The sequence below is a fragment of the Rattus norvegicus genome, chromosome 1, assembly GCF_021556685.1.
Source record: "Rattus norvegicus strain SHRSP/BbbUtx chromosome 1, alternate assembly SHRSP_T2T, whole genome shotgun sequence".
NCBI lineage: Eukaryota > Metazoa > Chordata > Mammalia > Rodentia > Muridae > Rattus > Rattus norvegicus.
The window spans coordinates 32482705-32494604 of record NC_141534.1 but is presented as its reverse complement, the minus strand read 5'-3'; positions in this window follow the sequence as shown (position 1 = coordinate 32494604).

Genomic DNA, 11900 nt, shown 5'->3' with positions numbered 1-11900 from the left:
AATCTGGGTGTGATAACAGTAAAACTTACAGTAGTAGTGTGTGTCTCAAGGCTTCCCACTGGCCTGTGTGCACACAGAGCTCCATAGTTTATTCCACCACACAATGCCTTTGTGTCAAGACACATATTTAGGAATGCTTAACTTGTGAATATTGACAATGAAATGGTGGCAGTTGACAAGCATACTGCTTCCTTCTGACATGCTGTGCAGTTAGCTCACTGTGCACCCTTTGAGCAGGTTTACATATGAGGATTGATTAGCCCAGTTGTATAATAACCACTTCCAGTGGACCTGGGGACTCTTATTGGAATGGCGACTAAACTTTTCAGAGTTAACACTACTTACCAGTAACGTTCATTTCTAGAGACTCAATGCCTAGTCTTACATTGTAGAATGTAAACCACATGGAAGATGAGAATTATTTTTACTTTCAGAAATTTAACAAATATCAGGTGGCCACCATTCAAGAATTCTGTGAGCTGCACATTACCCTGAAAGGAAGCCTAAAACCACCCCTCCCTTTTTGTACCAAAAATGCAAAACCTGTTTTTATTCTAAACTCCATGTCAAGATTTAAAACAAATGTTTCCAACCAACCCATTTATGTAAATATGTTAGATAAAAAGGCCAAAAACAAATTGCCAAGGGGAAAATGTATCTGTGGGTAGTTCTGTGTAACTTCCAGCAGATCTCGTGGGATCAGCAAAAACAATACTGTGAAGAGACCCCAAAAATCGATCCACTAAAGCTCTCCTAAGTGTTCAGCCTGCTTGGTCTGGGACACGGCCACATTCTTTCATTTGTGATACCGATGGGACAGACATCGGCCCGGAGACTTGTTTCTGGGAAGACGACAATGGATACATGCCATGCACATGTCCTGTCACACAGGCGATGCCCCCTCAGCAGAGGTGACCTCTGCACATTCTCTACTCCTTAGTTCTGCTGGCTGTGAGACCCTGTGTCATGGATATGCAGTTAAGTGTAACAAAGCCATCGGGATTAGTTTATAGTCACTTTAACATGAAAAAACCCGCACTCCACCTTTCCCCTCGAGGTAGCATCTATACACATGATATCCAGAATGGGGCTTTTCATCCCCAGAGTGATGAGAACTTCAAGAAGAAATTCGTGCATAATTTTCTGTTAGAAAGTAGATATACTTTTAAATTGGCTTTTCTTTCATTTTTAATTCTAACGTATTTGAATGTATAGGGCCACTGACTTTTGAAGAGGATGTCTGAGTCCTCTCCTTTTATCTTCAGAATGCACCCACAGCATGCTGTCAGGCCTGGGCCAGCACTAACATGTCTCTGCAGGTGGCTTATCAGCCCTAGTATGTGGCCAAAGGCACCTGCTTGGTGCTAATGTAAAGTCGTTTTGCTTCTAAACTGCTTCCTTCTGCCTCATGTCTGGCTTCTCATACCCTCGTTTGGAACTTTGGTAGACAGGAGTTGATTAATGCTGAGGTCTGAACATGGGAAAGGCAGATTGCCTTCTGACATCGGTGTCTCTGCTAAGGAAACCGAGTCAGCTTCCCATAGTCCCCAGAATATTTATTCCAGTTGGAGTGTTTCTTGCAAAATTTCTTCTATCTGCTACTCCAGTCAGAGAAATGTTTGCAACATATATTCAAGGGCCTCAGAGTCTCCACAAGAATTGCCAGGGAGACAGTTTCCAGAAGCAGGTCTTCTACAAAGGAGCATGTCGCGCCCCCCATGTCCTTGCCCATGTCTGATTTCAACACACATATAAAATGAATATAATTAAATATACCAAGGCCCCGGATCATAATTGAGGGACACTTCTTGAAAACTGCTCTTAAAAATGCTCTTTTGTTTGTTTTCCTGCTGGAAGAGACCAGAATAAATGATGTTGTCACAGTGCTCCAGTCCACCTTGTGTGTTTTAATTTTTTGAATTGTACAGGAAAATCCTGGTGACCTCACGACAACAGCTCTTCACCTGGTCACTTGGAACAAGCCCTGTGACCTCTGCAGTCCTGCAAGGATCTGCAGACACTTTGATTAACTGAGCCTTGCGGGGTGTTCTGTGCTACTCCACCAAGGTTTCAAGAAACTTAGCTCTGGAGTACCGGTCAGCAAAAACTCAAGGTCTTCCTGAGTTTCTGGGTCTTGAGTGTGTTTTGTTTTTGGAGACCTTTCTTTTCATTCCTTGGAGTATCCATGCACGTATCCAACGTACCCTGATGATATTCATCCCTCAGATCCACTCACAGCTACAGGCTGGGCTCCCCCAGCATATCGAACTCTCAACAGCAAGTCATCCATTTGTTTATATAGCCCAGGTAGTGTAATTAGCACTACCCATACCTCTTCGGTGTCCTCCTGTGAAGCATGAGCTACGTACCAGTGGTCACACTCCTCCACGAATGAAAAGTGCCTTTCCCTTTCCCAGGGACTGCGAATTGTCCACAACTCCTCTGCAAGCCATGGCAAACCACTACAAACCACTGCAAGCCACTGCAAGCCACTGCAAACCACTTTTTATTTATGATGCTGTTTTAACATGTACGGTATCTTGGGCAGGTATTAATTTGAATTTGGAAATAAATCAGTTACATCAAGAAATGAAGTTTGCCAACCACAGGTGCCACGTGGTGTCATGTCTCAGGCATGTTGCAAATGGGCAGTGTGAATGGAACTCTGGGAAATCCTCACAGTCCAGGCACTGGTGTCACACTGCAGCCGAGGGTCACATTCTGCCTACCACATAATTTTCTGTAAGCTCACAAAGGCTTTTTACATTTGCTTAACAGTTGAACAAAAAATTTAAGAAAATAAGAAAAACAGATTTATTTATTTATTTATTTATTTATTTATTTATTTATTTATTTATTTTGCCGCATGAACATTCTGTGTCTCATGTTTGTATAATCATAGAAAAGTTTCATGGGAAGACAATTACTTTATTATGCCCCTCGTGACACAGCAGAGTGGCAATGACACACTGGAAGGCCCGTGGTGTGTAATGTACCACATGGCTCCTTACTACACTGCTGGCCAGTGCCTGAGCTGGTATGACTGCAGTGCAAATTTAAAAATTGACAAACTCCAGCATGGACCCACAGAGCCCACCCACCAGTCCTCTGCTTCAGTCGATGGCCACCATGCTGGGATTGGCTCAGCATGGCCTGATTTCCTAGTGCTCATAAGAGACACTTGGCATAATCCTAAGGATTTATTTTCTTGGTTTAAGACTATCTCAGGGCCATGTACGCTAGTGGATCTCCTAATTTCAGGTTACGACTAATGCAGCCTGAACATAGGACAACAAGTGTGCCCGTGGCCGGCAGGTTTGGACACTTAGAAACTAGAACTGAGGTTCTGAACCAAATGCTTGCTCTGTCACACACAGCTGCCTCCCAGGTACCATCATTCAGTGTTTTCAAGTCATCAATAGATGGGAGCTGGCTCTCAACAATAGGAATGAAATGAACCCATGAATTATATCCCTACTAAGTGACTGTCGAAGGTATTGAGTAAAGATTGTTCCTAAGTACCATCATTTTCAGCTGGACACTGCAGAGTTAAATTCCACCAGTGACTATGACAGTAATGTGTGAGCACCACAGATTTACATAGACATTTCCCTGTTACTAAATGGTTGGTGAGTAAATGAGTTTATATGTATAATAAAAGTATTTCTCTGTTAAGTACTCACACAGCAAGACATACAAGACAGATAAAAATACAGGAATTAGTGAGGGAGGAAGGGAGAAAAGGAAGGACAGAGAGAGAGAAAATGTGAGCGAGAGGAGAGGTGGGGGGAATCTGGGGAGAGATTCCACTTTAAATGATTGCATCATGCCCTGCTTTTCCCAACTGGATGTTCAGGGGTAAATTTCCAACCATCTTACTTTCTAGGCCAGTACTTTGCCACCCTGGGCTGAGAATTGCTGAGGTGTCCATTATAGCAAACACAAGACAGGAATAAAACTTGAGAATATCAAGATTGGAGTCTCCTTGAGGACAGTTCAGCTTCTCAGTATCACCAGGCTGCTGTGGACCTCAGTGACTGTCACCAGAGAGAAGTAGAAGAGTGGCATTGGTGCTGGTCTGAGGTGGAATAGGCATGACCTTAGTGTCCAGTACAGATAACTCAGACAGGCAGAGATGCTTGAGAGGGAGGCCGGGTCCCAGCAAGGCTAGTGGCAGCAGTCTTTACAAATGTCTACTCAGCACCAGAGAGTTAGACCTGAGGCACATGGTTGCAGTCAAGAAGGAGAGGGAAACATGGAGGATGACCAGAGCCCAGGTCAGAGAGGGAGTGAGTGACGACATGGAGTGAGAATCTACCTTCAAAGTCTTCACATGTTAGGTTAGCTGAGATTCCCAAGGCCAAACAGGAAAACAGTACAAGGAAGATGGGTCCTCAAGGGAAGGATGGATTAGATCCTTGAGATGGCTATTACAGAGAAGTTTCAGAAATAGAGAGCTGAGTGGAGGAACTTTCAAGGAGAACGTCAGAAAAGTGCATCATTTTTTTTCCTGAAAATATTGTCCATGAAGAATAAAAGAACAGTACAGTGTAGAATTCTATGTATGTGCACATGCACATATGCGTGCACATGCATATGTGTGTGTGCATGTGTGCATGTCTAACTAGCATTAACTGGAACCCTTTCAGGTTCTCATAAACCAGGGGCACAAGAAGCAGAGACATTTTGGTAGTTGCTGACAGAGTGCCGCGACTGTGTTCATCAATTTTGTTTCTCATTGTTGCTTCTGAGACTTCAATCTGGTTTTCCCATCATGCTTAGTGTGAAGTTCTGTGACCCCTCCCCAGATTCCGATCTCAGTTTTCAGTAATCTCCAAGCATCACAAGTGCTCATATCCTAAGGAAGATTTCTGGAGGGAGTTTTCCTCAGCTTCACTCTTTGGCAATCTAGACATTGGCTGTATTTTCACTCAGACCTGGGCGGTCAGACTCTGTTTCCCACCATTCTATTCTGTGTGCTGGAGTCCACTGTCTTTTTTAAAACTGTGTCACTGTACTGTGGGATGGATTGAGCACCTTTCACCTGCCTGTTGACTATGTTCCCACCTTCCTTGATGAAATGGCCTCTCAACATTCTATTAAAAGTAGGATTTGCCCCTCCTTATGGAGCTGTAAATACTGTTATCTCTCTTAAGTCAAAATCATTTCCCCTAAATATATATATATATATGTATATATATATGTATATATATGTATATGTATATGTACATATATGTATATGTATATATATGAGTTGTTTCCAATTACTTACGCAAGTGTGTCTACTGATGTATTACATAGCGAAGTTTTAACTCCTATGCACCTTATCTTTTTTTACTTTGTAAATATAATCCAAAATAGTACAAAAATTATCTCAAATATTCCACACCCAGTTCTTCTATAGTTGACAGGCTGCCTCTGCATGGACACCAGTCACAGTTAAAAGCACCGTGCAGACATTAATTTTAATTAAGTTCCATTTACTCAGTTTCTCCATGCCTCTTGGTTCCAGGATCCCACAGGATGTCCCATTACTTATTCCTTCTGTGCCCTCAGGCTCCTCTTTACTGTAACACTTACTTACACTCTCATCATTTTTGATGGCTCTTAAATGTCTTCAGGACCAGAGGTTTGCTTCCCAGATGGTCTCTTCATGCTGGCTTGTCTGGACATTTTCTTATGACTAAAGATAAAGACTTGGGAAGGGGCACATGGCCACAGTTGCAAAATGATAGCAAGGAACTGGAGAAAGGGCTCAGTCAGTAAAGTGCTTGCTGTGCCAGCATGAGAGCTGAATGTGATATCTAGAACCCATGCAAAACCTCAGGAGCACAAACATCTGTAATTTCAGCGCTGGGGAATCAGCGACAGCTGGATCTCTTGGACTCTCTGTCCTGCTGGTCTAAATGAACTGGTCAGCTCTAGTATCTGAGAGGTGCTTAGAAAACTAAAGTGGAGAGTGGAAAGATACCTGATGTGGGACTCTGGCATCCACACTCAAACACACAGGCATGCACATCTGCATGTGTATACACACACGCGACATAGTGGTATGGCAAAATATTCTTGATCATTTCATTTTTGCTTAGATTTTATACAGTTTGTGCTCTCAGCACTGGTTTTAGTTCTATTTCTGAAGCTGTGACAAAGCACCGTGACTGAAGGAGTTTATAAAATACCGTGTTCTGTTTGAGCTGATGTGCTCAGAGGGGTAGAGTCCACAATACAGAGTGAACAAAGGCACACAGCAGAACAGCTGACACCTCACATCTCAGAAATCACAAGCAGGAGACTGAGAGCACACGGAATGCCAAAGCCTGCCTTCGTGACACACCAACAGTCATCCCGTGTGTGGACAAATTGTCAAGGATGTCACATACAGGTCCTCCTCATTTAAACCACTACATGACCAAACCTATTGACAATGATCAAATAAGTAGAAATCTCCTTGCTCACTTCTCTGCAGCATTAATGCTACTTTACGCTGATGTCTACAGAACATTGTGAAATAACTTTGTATGTAACATGAGCACAGCATCCACGTGACACGGACATGCAGTTTTCATAGGGACACTTCTTTAAGAGAACACCACTTCCCAAACTATGACCACCTCACCCTCTGCTGTCACGGGCTGGAAGATCACATAAGGACTCATTACTGAATGCTGTTCTCTCTCAGGAACATGCAAGTCTCTCTCTCTCTCTTTTTATCATACCTGTATCATACTGTTTTGGTTTTTGTAACTTTACACAGAGTCTGAAGTCAAATACGAAGAATAATTTAACCTTATTTATAGACTAATTAATCAAAATGCATTTTATTATTAACTATTGACTTCTACAAAAGTCACTCTCGGGGAGTTTTCCTGGGACCAAATTCAACTTGTTCATCTACTTTTTATGATCCAAGAAAACACAGCATGATTTTAAGACGTGAGATGTTTTGAAGACTCATCTTTTAGTTTAGAATGTGATGCTCTGAAAACCATGTTCATATGTCCTCTGCCTTCAGAATTCCCCATGAGGAACTTCAGTTACAGGCTTCCTGCTCCGTGCTTGCAGTTTTCTGTGAAGTGGTTGACCAATGACAATGGTCCTCTCTCCCACCTCTGACTCAGGGGAGCACAGAGCTGGTGATCTTTAGGCCTGGACAAAGGATACACTGTTGACAATTTCAAGTAGTGGAGAGAATGGGTTTCATTTATTGGCACTATGAAGACATGACAAAGTATTTGAAGCAGTTGATATGTTAATTCACCCAAGTCTACCACTTTGCAGTGTACATGCATGAAAACATGCACACCACTACTACATGCAGTTATTATTGGTCTGTTACAAATACTTTAGAAAGTCTGTTTTAGTTAAAATATTTTCTTTTTCATACTTAATGTGTGTTTTGCTGTCTGGTTTTAAGAGCTGAGTCAGGGTTCCTGTTCTACTCTTCACTAAGGAAACCCTTGGTGGGCTTCCTGTGTGCGGCTTGTTGATCTTCTCAGAGGGTCCAGGCCAATCAGCAGGAACTCTGCATGAGAGCCCCTGGTCTTCACTGCTCATCTGCTGATCTTTGCCATACCATGGAAGGCACTCTAACCAGGTTAGTCGCATCTTGGTGTTTGGTGATGCTCTAAGTAATATCCCTTCAGGGCAGAGGCCTGTGTTCTTTCTGTGTATGATTTGGATAATCCTTGGTGCTCTTTTGTCCAAAGGCCTTTCTATCTAGGAAGTAGAAGCAACAACACACTTCATGTTACTTACTCCCACTCTCCACAGTTTCCATAAAGTTACCATTTCTCAGATGATCGAAGTTCAGTATCCAAAGAACTATCTCCTCCTCTTCTGTGTCCTCCTCATCATTATCCTCATCTTCCTCCTCCTCCTTCCCTTCCTCCTCCTCCTTTGACTTTCTGGTTGCCCAGGTGGGCATGTTGAAACAGCAACACCTAATGAGGCTGTTTGTTAAATAAAACCGGAGTATCACCATTGTACATAAGATTTAAATACAGCGTGAAATCAAATGACGTCATAGTCAAAACATCCAGAACATAATCCAAGATCATCTGGCAAAGATGAGGCAAGCAAACCTCAGCTCCTTCAGAGACTCAGCCGATGCCAAGGCTAAATGCCACAGTCTGTGGGACTATCCAACAAAAACTGCAAAGCAGTTCTTACACACAGGCAGAAGCATTGCGTGCAATCCTTCAGAGTAGAGGAGAGAAGAGCAGGTAAGTCTGTACCAGTGCGTGGAAAGCACAAAGAAACAAACAAATGGGGACTTTAAGCATAAAGAGCACAGTTGACAAACTGAAGGAAGGACAATTTTTTTTTAAATTGGGCCCTGGAGAACAGTGACAGGCCTCTGATCGCTGTGTCAGCAGAGTGTACCAGAGGACAGAGTTTGGTGTTAGAAAAAATATCTGAGATGGCACAGCAAAAAACATCCTGGAGAAACCTAAGGACCACCCTGGCAGTATCAGGCCAAGGTAACCTACCCCAGGTGCAGCACAGCAAGACACTTGAAAAGTGACAGCAATGGAGTTCAGTACTCACCGATGTGCTGGGCTGTGCATGGGCAGGGAGAGCAAAATACCAGCATCGCTTCTCATCGGAAGCCTGGGACACTGGAAAACCTCCAAGATGCTCCACGAGCCTTGTGAGCCCCAGGCTCCAGGTGCAGGCACAGTAAGATATGAATGACTCCTGAAGCCTCTTCAATGGAGGGAGGACCAGAGAAGTCACAGGGCAAAGACTTTCTGAACCTAGTGTCAAGACAGGTTTCCACAGAAGGAGAAGGACCCTTAGAGCATGTGAGGATGAGAGCCGATGACAGAAGTGAGCTGTGTAGCATGTGCTTATCCCTGAAGTCCCTAAAACACATTCGTTATTTGAAAACAATGTTTACACTATATTCTGGTGGAGGCTTAATATATGCAGATGTTGTGTAGAAGACATCTGTAATATTAAAGGGAAGGGAACGTCCAGAGGGCTGTGAGGTAGCACATTGGTGCTAAGAGACCATGAGAAGTTCAGTATGTATATTTCAGTCCCTGGAGAGAGCCTTAAAACTAGCAAACACATGAGCAGGGATGCATATTCATACATACATATGAATATGTAAAGATGTATGTGGATGGATATGAATGCATAAGCATAAAATATATACGGATATGAATATTTATACACACAGAGGTACAGAGAGAAACAAAATGCAGTAGATGTTAGAACTGCACTGGGATGCTAGAAATATGCAAATGACCCAACAGAGCAGGAAAAATGAAAGCTTGGAACAAAAACAGAGCACAAAGAAAACCAACGATAAAATGCTAAGCCTGGGTCTAAACAGAATTTGAACTCACAACTGCATGCTTGCCAGAATTAGACATGCAGGAGGTCATACCACTCTACAAGCCAACATGGATGAGGGGAAGGTTCACAAGGACCCACCTCTAGCTAAATAGCTACAGGCAAGAGTCAGGTTTCTTCTTCAAGGAGCTTCTCAATAGATCACTCAATCCTAAATGGTCAGCCCTGAACCTGTGCACCCATGGGCAACATTAACTGGAGAGTGGGTAGTGATGCTCCCTCCATGTTCACACTTGACCTTTGGAACAGGGAGCGCACACATCCACACAAGCTGTTAGAGGCACGTTGTCGGGGTAGTTGTGGTGGCTCAAAAGAACAGGAAGTGAGGACTGTCATTTTGAGTAGGCTGCTCAAAACAAGGTTAAGAGCAATACCGAGCAATACTGTGCCCTGGGCACAGAGGAATAGAGGGTTCCTTAATATGCTTGCCCTTTTAGGATTTTTAACCCAACTGCCCAGGTTGTGCAGTTGTCAACACAAGACACATGATCAGTTTAAGCAGCTAAAGTGCTGAGAATAAATGACCATGAGTTCTCAGCTCTAAATCTGATGTGTAAGACATATGACCTGCCCAGAAAGGAACAGCACAGACAGACAGATGGGAGCAGAAAGGGGGTGAGCCCTGGAGGAAGGGAGGGGCACTGAGGAACACTGTCTTCTGGACATGGCCTGGCAGTCATAAGCACAAAGCCATCCTTGGTCATCTGCACAAGACCTGTATGAGAGAAAGCCAGTCAATATTCAGGTGTGGACAGAAAGGTTCCATCCCTAGCTGAGGACCTATTGCCACTTGCTGGTTGACCACAGAGGGAGGTTCACTCTTTGTGGATGTGGTCTTTGGGAAGTTTCCAGAGATTCAGTGGATGTCCCCACATATGTACACGTACTGGGAACACTAACTGAACTCAGTAGGTAATGAAGACAAGAGAAAGACTAGGAAGACATGAGACGGGAAGGGGCAAGAGAAGGGGGGGGCAATGGGAAAACATGTACTGAGCATACCTTGTGTGCATGCATGAAATTGTCAAAGGAGAACACATACTAAACATACTTTGTATGCATGAATAAAATTGTCAAAGCATCTTAAAAATCATCCTTGAGTAAAAATTTCCTATATAGCACAATTAAGAAAAAATGCACAGTGTCCATGGCACAAGGTTAGTAGGAAGTGAGCTATCATTTAGGGCACAGTGTTGCGGGCCTCCTGATGAGCAAAGGTGAAAGGCACTGCCTGAAACACCATGGTAAACCAGGATCTCTATGTTGATAGGATGAACTAAATTCCAGGCCAAGAGACCAACCGTGACTGAAGATGAATAGTACAGAGGCTAACATGAAATGTCAAACACAGACACAGCAGTATCTAACGGACTAGAACACTCTAGAACCATGGGGACAGACCCAGCCACTGAAAGAAGCACACATACATTTGGCTATAGCTGGTGCCATTGCATTAATCTCTTCTTAACAGATGAACTTACACGAGAAATTCTTCAGGGACCCAGCAGAATCAGGCTGTGAGCACAGTCAGTTCTTCAGCTGTGAAGTGCAGAGCCAGCAGGGCCTACACCCACAGAGCTCCTGTGTTGAGCAAATATTCCTACGGCTCTCACCAGAGAAGTCTGTTGCCCTGGCCAGTGTACACACTCAGCAGTGGGACCGTGTCACATGGCCAGTGCACACACTGAGCAGTGGGACCGTGTCACATGGCCAGTGTACATACTCAGCAGTGGGACCGTGTCACATGGCCAGTGTACACACTCAGCAGTGGGACCGTGTCACATGGTCAGTGCACACACTCTGCAGTGGGACCGTGTCACATGGCCAGTGTACACACTCAGCAGTGGGACCGTGTCACATGGCCAGTGCATGCATTCACCAGTGGCACTGTGACATAAAGTGCATTTTTAAAATCAGAGGAGAATTAAATTAGAAACCAGGAAGAGGAAAATATCTCCAAAGTCTTGGAAACTAGTTAGCGTGCTTGTAAGTAACCCAAGTAGCGGAGGACATTTCAAGGAACGCAGACCTATTTTGAGGAAAATAAGAGGGAACTCATTGATTCAAACTTCTGAGAGAACTTAAAGCAAAACCTGAAGTGCACAGGAAAAACAAACAAAAGCAGTTTCCATCCAGAGAAGCTCACGACTGCTACCTAAATGAAAGAAATGAGCACGTCAGGAATGGCTGGGGGCCACTGAAGAGCAAGACACGTGTGGGACCCAAACATGCCACCCCGGGGAAACAGTAGACTCTGCAGGTTCTTGTAACAGGTCAATAAAAATGGCAAACTTTGAGCTAGACTCACAATGGAAAACCTAGAGACAAAAAGATTCAAATTGCCTATCAACAAAGAGTAGCCTCGGGCTACAGAGATGGCTCGGTTATTAAAGGCTAGGCTCACAACCCAAAATATAAAGAAATGGCTTCACCTCAAAAACATTACAGTGTCGAAAAGGGTACATTGGGTACAAGTAACCTTGCATCCAGAACATTCTCTATTTACAAGAAAGGGTCCAGTTACTCAAAATTAAACCTTT